The sequence below is a fragment of the Zonotrichia leucophrys genome, unplaced genomic scaffold (assembly GCF_028769735.1).
Source record: "Zonotrichia leucophrys gambelii isolate GWCS_2022_RI unplaced genomic scaffold, RI_Zleu_2.0 Scaffold_42_433520, whole genome shotgun sequence".
In the NCBI taxonomy this organism is placed as follows: domain Eukaryota; kingdom Metazoa; phylum Chordata; class Aves; order Passeriformes; family Passerellidae; genus Zonotrichia; species Zonotrichia leucophrys.
Genome location: NW_026992247.1, coordinates 165,522 through 173,001, shown reverse-complemented (window position 1 = coordinate 173,001; position 7,480 = coordinate 165,522). Strand labels below are relative to the sequence as shown.

General features: G+C 48.6%; 1 long non-coding RNA gene across 1 annotated transcript; it reads left to right on the top strand.

The window, feature by feature from the left end:
* The first annotated feature begins 1,426 nt into the window (after nucleotides 1-1,426).
* On the top strand, nucleotides 1,427-6,764 carry LOC135460422 (uncharacterized). The gene is made up of 3 exons (XR_010443230.1): nucleotides 1,427-1,557; nucleotides 5,730-5,929; nucleotides 6,465-6,764. It is a non-coding gene; the product is annotated as an uncharacterized LOC135460422 (long non-coding RNA).
* Nucleotides 6,765-7,480: the final 716 nt, after the last annotated feature.

The following is a 7,480-nucleotide window of genomic DNA, read 5'->3' as shown; positions in this document are numbered from 1 at the left end:
CTGGCAAGTGTGCCCGTGGACATCTGGCTTTCGAAGAAGTCGAGGGAGCTCGTGGCTTGAGGCGTCAGCTCCTTGGGTTCCCAGGGGTGCTTTTCTTTCAGGAGGTCATATAGAGGGTCCATGGCCTCGGGAGGAATTAGAACGATGTTGCGAAGCCACTGCAGCAATCCCAGCAGGCGTTGCACATCGTGGAGCGTCTTGATGTCTCGACTGACCTTCACCTTGGGAGGTATCACGTAGGAGCTGGTGATTCCCACTCCCAGGAAGGTCACGCAGGGTCCTCTCTTGATCTTTGCGCTCGCGATCTCGAAGCCGTTGGCCTGGAGGGTTTCCGTGATTGTGGACGCCAGGTCATCTACGTGGCTTTCCAATGTTGCTTCGACTAGGATGTAGTCCATGTATTGAATGATGGTCACGGTGGGGGGTGCGCATGTACTGCTGGCAGGGGTGCGAAACTGACTGCTCCCTGTGGGGGCATGGGGTATGAGGGTCCCCTGCCCCGCTGGGGGTTGCTGTTGCTGGGCAGCTGCATGTTCCAGGTGGGAGGAGGCTGGATACGGCCCTGCTGCCCCCTCCCTCTCCCGTTTCCCTGAGGCCTGGATCTACAGTCCCTAGCGAGGTGCCTTCCCGCAGCTCCTACAGATCCCTCTCGGGCGTGCTTGGAGTGGGGGTGCTGCCAGGGAAAGCTGTGCCGGCTGGGGACAGCTCGCTGGGTTGCTGCCCTTCCCCAAAAGCCTGGGCTAACGCTGTCGTCCTGCCACTCCTGCTTAAATAAAATCCGCCCCGCCCTATCAAAAAGCATGCGGGGTAATATCAAAAGTGAGCAGATCATTATTGCTAGAAAGGCCGTCCACAAGAGTGGATACTACAGCTGAGCTGATTCCTTTTTCTGAAATCGCTTTGACAATCGCTCGCACTTCTTTTGGGTTAAGTGGGGCATTTGCCCTTTGTTGGTTTCCCTGCGCTCCGGTGACCCTCACCGGGAAAGCGTGTATCGTGGCTGCCCAGTCTGCACAAGCCACTTTTATCTTTCCCCAATTGGTGAGTTTGTGTTGCGATTGTTTCCCAATATTGCTTAAAGCTTTATTCGGTTTCCCTTGAAACCGCATTAATTCTGCTCTCTCGGCTTCCGAGTCCCAGCCGGACTCGGTCGGCTCTTCCGAGCTGTCTGAGCAGCTGTTACTTGACTCTGAGCCGGAAGTTGACTGCCGGCACATTTCCGGCGCTCCATGCCGTTTTCTGCCGCTTCGACCCCGCTCCTCCCTTCGGGGGTGGTGTCGCTCCCGCCGCCTGGGCTCTGCGCTGGTTTCCCACGCATGCGCATCTGCGACTACTCGCCCCTCCGGGGTTATCCTGCCGCGGACTGGCACGCCCCGTCCCGCCCCGCCCCTGGGTAGCCAGCGCCATGTTTTGCCATGTGCAGTGGCCGGGGGCCGCCGCCCATGTGTCCGCGCTAGCCGTTTTCTCGGCATCTCGGGCCTCCTCCGCAAGATCCCCCCAAAAGGACTGCGCGCGCTGCTCTGCCTCCTGCGCCGGATCGACGACCGGCAGGGAAGGGTAGGGTAGAGAAACCGCGGATTCCCCGGAAGGTTCCGTGGGGGGGCCAGGACCTGGCGGGCTCCGCGGGAGGGTCAGGGGCTCCCCTGGGTGTTCTGGGGGGTCCCCTGTGGGCTCCAGGGGGTCTCCTGGGGGCTTTGGGGAGGTCTGGGCTCGGGCTCGGGGAGGGGTGGAATGCACCCAGCCCCTGCGTATTCCCACCTTCAATCAGATCGCTCCCAGAGGTGGTGTGCATCACGGCCCTCACCCCCAGCTTTGGTGTAGCTAATAAACATGTACACGCGGCTTTCCACGTCTCCTGTTCTTCTAACGCCTTGCATAGGGCCTCTTCTACTTTCCCCCATGCTTTGAGGCTTTTACCACTGCCTGAGGACTTAGTGTCCTCTGCTAGGGCGGCAGTGCATTTCTCTCACACTTCCGAATATAATATATTTATCGGACATTCGATCGTCCCCAGCTATATGAGCCTTGCAATAGCAAGATTAAAATTCCTGAGCTCACATTTAATTCCCCATTGCTCATGAGTCTGACTTACGACCCTCACTGTGGATTCCATGGTCCACGCTGGTCCGGAGGTGTCCCTCCTGCTGCACTAGGCCAGCTGTGCAGCCGCCGTCCTCTGTCCAGGCGAATCCCTGTTCCCCGGGCGCTGATTGGCTCACGGGTTTTCGGCACCAGTTGTTGCCTTCTGATACAAGGCAAGGCGACCTGATTCTGAGGAACAGCACGGCGACCCAAAACTCTCCAGGGTCACTTGGGCCAGTGAGCACGCAGACACCAATGTGGTGGACCGTCAAAAGGCATTTATTATCTCTTCTCATGGGGTTTTATAGTCTAGGGGGTTCTCTACGTCAGAGGGGGTCTGCCTTTACTATCTATGGTTAGTAGGGGGTGGAAAGTTACTGGGTGTGGAATGGAAAGTTACTGGCACTACCGTTTAGGGAGGCTACATTCCTAGGGTAATTTCTTATCTTAGGGGAACAGGGGGTCCTGCCTTTCTATTATATCGCGAGATCTTTCGACCGCCTGTCCCTGTCTACCACACCTAAGTTACTCCCTAATTTCCCCATATCATCTCTCTTATTTAGTAGACCAAAGTTAACCACTGATTAAAACTAAAAGCAGCTAAAATAAGAGTTACAGAAATTAAAATAAGAAAGTCACAAAACCAAAGATTTCTTAACTAATTTCAGTACAGCTGATGCCTTAAGTGTTTAGCTTTTCTATTTTTCAAATTGTATACTGCACTAGTGCATGGTTCTAAACTCCATATAAAGTGTAGTAAACCATCTTCACATTTTAGTTAGACAAAACAATCCCTCCTGGCCTGTGATCCAAGGACATGCCACAGCCTCAGGCCTCAAAAAGTATAAACAAAATTGAACTGGGGAGATCAAACTGAGGGAATATGACTTCATTATCTGAAGCCATAATTGGAAAATTAATGCCTGATATGCAAATAGACCAGGCTTATATCTGTCTGAAAAACTTGCGACCATTGTCCATCTTGGGTGTAGCCTCGGGAAGACTTTTGACTGCCCAAGGTGTCAAGCAGGGCGCCTGCCAATAAAACAAGAAGGGAGCTGGTCCTGGCATCTGAGGATGGCAGAGGCGTTCCAGTTGGCTCCCGGTTGGACCCTGTCCTCTGCAGCCTCAGCCGCCGCAGCCCCGTCCTGGCTCCAGCTCCTCCACCACTGCCATCACAACGGCCACAGCCTTGGGAGACATACCCCCAGTCTCTGCTCTCTCACCCTACCCCGCTTGCTCCTAGGTGGGCAGGGGAAAGGGGAGGTGACTGCCAACGTGTGCAGCCAACAGCACCACCCCTAAAGGTGGAGCCAGAGGGCAGAGCCGTCTACCAAGAGGGTGGAGAGGGGACCTCCCACAGAGGGAGTGACGCCCGTCCCACTCTCAGGGCCTTGAGTTTCCGTAGCAACATCGCGCACCAGGATGGAGGGGGGGGGGGGGCTGGCTCAGGAGATGATGTAATTGAAGTGAGCAGGGCCAGGGACATCGCCTCCAGCCCCTACACCAGAGCAAATCCTGGGTGGCGATTCCTAGTACTGGGATTAGTCGAGGGAGATCTAACACAGCAGATTCAACAGGATTGGACAGCTCTCACTCAAGTAGCTCTTCCGATGAGGAAGATGAGACAAGAGCTGCTCTGAACAAGTGAAAGAAGGGAAAGATAGCAAGAAGAGCCATAAGGAAATGTAGTCTAATAGCCAAACGTACTAGGTCAATGTGGAAAGTGCATATTATATGGCTCTATGCAGATATTTACCATATGTATTTTGATGTATTGATTAGTAGTGCTGTATTAACATTTTAATAATAGATGTAGTCTTGTAATTAAAAGGTAACTTTTGTAGTCAAAATAAGAACTATGTTAGTGGGTTTTTTTTTAAGAAAGGAATGAGGCACTAGCACCAGATAGCAACCACAGGACACCTAAATCTTTCAGAGAAAAGAATTTATTGACTTCTTATCAGAAGAAACCAACTTCTTCCTGCCTCAAAGGCGCTGTTAGGATTAGAAGGAAGAAGCTGACAATGACCAGACAAAATCCTGTATTTGAATGGAATTTATGCATCATGTATGAAGTGTATGAATATGCAACAGGCTATTGTTCTTAAGGGTTAATCCTTTGTTAGCGGGGGTCCTTTTTCAGGCTCGTGATGCCCAGAAAGAGATACCCAGACGTCCATAACTCCTTGCTTTTATTATCTCATATTGTCCTAATTCAATTTGTCCAAATTGTTATTACTCTAATTGTGTTACTATTTTTTTAACCATTTCATTACTATTAAACTTTTAAAAATTTTAAAAACAAGTGATTGGCGTTTTCCCCAGTCAAAAAGGGAAAAACCGGTTCTACAAGCATTACTATGGCAAGCAGTTGGCAATCAGAGGCCAATATATATAAAAGTTCTGTACTTTCTTGTAGAGTTAGAGCAGTGGAAGACCACTTTGGGAAAATATAAAGAAAATCCAGATAAAGTAGCAAATTTAGTAGAAAGACCAATTAACACACAAACCCCTGACTGGACTGATTTGAAAACCATGATGGAAACATTGCTTGATCCCACTGAGAGACAGATGGTTAATAAAGCTATTAGAACTTCTGTAGAGGCACAGATAGCAAGCGGATTGACCCAGGGCACAGTTGCTGAGTTTTTTCCATCAGATGACCCTAAGTGTGACCCAAATGTGCCAGAACAGATGGCAAAATTAAAGCAATATCAAAATCTCATGGTATATGGGTTAAAATATGGTGTCCCTAAAGCTCTTAATTGGTCAAAGATTTACAAAGTAAAGCAAAACTATGATGAACCTCCCACTGATTTTTAAATAGTTTAAGAGAAACTACCATCAAATATACACACCTATATCCTGATCTAGCTGATGAGAAAGCCCATCTAGTTCTCTTGCTTATGGTTCAAGCTACAAATGATATAAGAAGAAAGCTGCAAAAGCAAGATGGGGTTCAGGACATAGATAAAACACTAGAAGTGGCCTGGAAAGTATATCGGCACAGGGGCCCAAGTGACCAAACTACTAAGAGGGAGATTCAGGAGAAGTCATCCAAGAAAACATCTTCCCTTATGGACAGAGATCAGTATGACTACTGTAAGAAAAAGGGACATGGGAAAAATGACTGTCCAGTGTTGAAACCAAAACCCCCAGTTCCCCAACTCACAGTGAGAGAAGACTCATGCTCAGAGTGATGGGGACCAAAGGCTTCTCCCCTAGAAGAGCCTTCAATTATATCTAAGCTGGGGAAAGATGATACCAAATTTATTGTAGATACCAGAGCAGCATATTCTGTGTTAAATACTTTTAAAAGGGAAACTGAGTCAGGATAGTGTACATGTTCTTGGGGTGACAGAAGTAAGCAAAACACAGTCTTTCCTCCAACCTTTAAAATTCACATTGGGGAAGCACTGGGTAATTCATCAATTCCTTTATATGCCTGTCCTGGGTTGTAAGATATGTGTGTGTGTTCTATTTCCCATCTGTTAGGCGTGAGGCAGTTATCTTCTGTTAATTGGGCAGTTTATCTCTTCCACAACCAATCCTCCCTCTGGGCAGATATCTTCTGTTAATGGGCCATTGAGTGTCACTGCGTGACTGATAAAATTACATCACCCATTGTGGGATGCTCTGCTCAGGGGGAGGAGCCAAGCATTCCTACCTGGATATGATGTGAGTTTTGGAACACTAGAACAGCCTTTCCCCACTGGATTCCCAGAGGAGCACCTTTCTTCTCCACTGGATTCCCAGAGGTAGACCAAGCCCATCTAGATCACCACTGGACCTTCAGAAGAAAACTACACCCTTCTACAGGATCACTGCTGTTGTAGTGTGTTAGGTTAGTTTGTTTAATTGCTCCCCCATTTTGTATAATGGTTCTGCCCTCAACTGTTTTTCCCGCCACTGTGTTGCCAGTCATTCTGTTGCCTTGGTTACTCCCGCCTTGAGTTATGTCAATCCCCTGGGTAACTCCCAGTTCCCCTCCCCTTGTTTCCTTACATAGAGCATACTCCTCCCACCCTGGGCCCTGCCAGTCACTCCCTACTCCACCTAATTTTCTAGAAGGTTCCTCACTTTGGGAGTTATGATTGGCTGTGGGACCGGGGCCCCTCCTTTGTTATGTATCAATTGGTCTCCCTTTACTGTCTATTATCATAAGTTTACTCCCTCTATGCCCTGGATTGGTTCTGGTTGAACCCCTCCCCTGGATTCCTCCCCCCTTTATAACTCTGTTGCACTCGTTGTTCGTGGTCACTCCCTGTTGGACTTATGTTAGGTGCAAGCCAGATTGTCACTCCCTGGCTGGCCTCCCTAGGCAATAAACCTGACCGTCCCCAGAGAGTGTCCATCTCTCGTCTCATCATTCCTTGCAGCTTGGTATTGGACTCTCAACGTGATCTCGTCCACACGGATGCAGCCCAAAGCCACTGCCGCCAAGGGGCGTCCGTAGGAGCAACCCTGGGGCTCTGCCACCGGGGTTGACTCCCCACTGCTGCAGCTGCCCGCTGGCCGCCCTGCTAGCCGGACGGACATTATTTTAAGGCCGCTGACCACTGCACACTGCTTCAACAGAACCACACCTGTCCTGCCAGGAGGACTGCAGCCACCATTCAGACTGCTACCAACACCATGACCCACAGGGTGTAAGGTTGTATTCTGACTCTGTCAGGGTTTTTTTTTTGTTTGTGCTATTGCCGTTGTATTTTTAATTTTCCTAGTAAAGAACTGTTATTCCTATTCCCATATTTTTGCCTGAGAGCCTCTTAATTTCAAAAATTGTAATAATTCAGAGGGAGGGGGTTTCCATTTTCGATTTCAAGGAAGGCTCCTGCCTTCCTTAGCGGACACTTGTCTTTTCAAAGCAATACAATGTATAACTCCCACAAACCATTGTTCAGGAGACATTTGCTAGAAAAATTGGAAGAAGAAATTAAATGTAAAAAGAGAAAAAGGGTGTACAAATTGTAATTCCTAAATCTAAATTTGTCAAAGTCACTGCACTTTTTATACAGGACAAATGTGGTGAAATCCTCATTGAAGTTGAAAATGCTGTGAACCCAATAGTGTGGGCCAGTGACATCCCAGGAATATCCAAACAAACAGAACTAGTCAGTATTATGCTCAAACCAGGAGCCACACTGGTAAGACAAAAAAATTACCCTTTTAAAATTAGCAAGTCATAAGGGATTGGCATCTGTAACAGAAAAATTCCTCACCCATGGTTTATTAGTGCAATGTGAGTTCAAATACAACACGCCAGTACTTGCAGTTTAAAAAGTTGATGGTAAGAGTTTGCGCAAACCCGGTGGTAGCCTCACCCCTGATCCTTTGGGAGGTAGCTCAGAGACAACATGAAAGCACACATTTTGGGATTGAACATCTTTTGAAA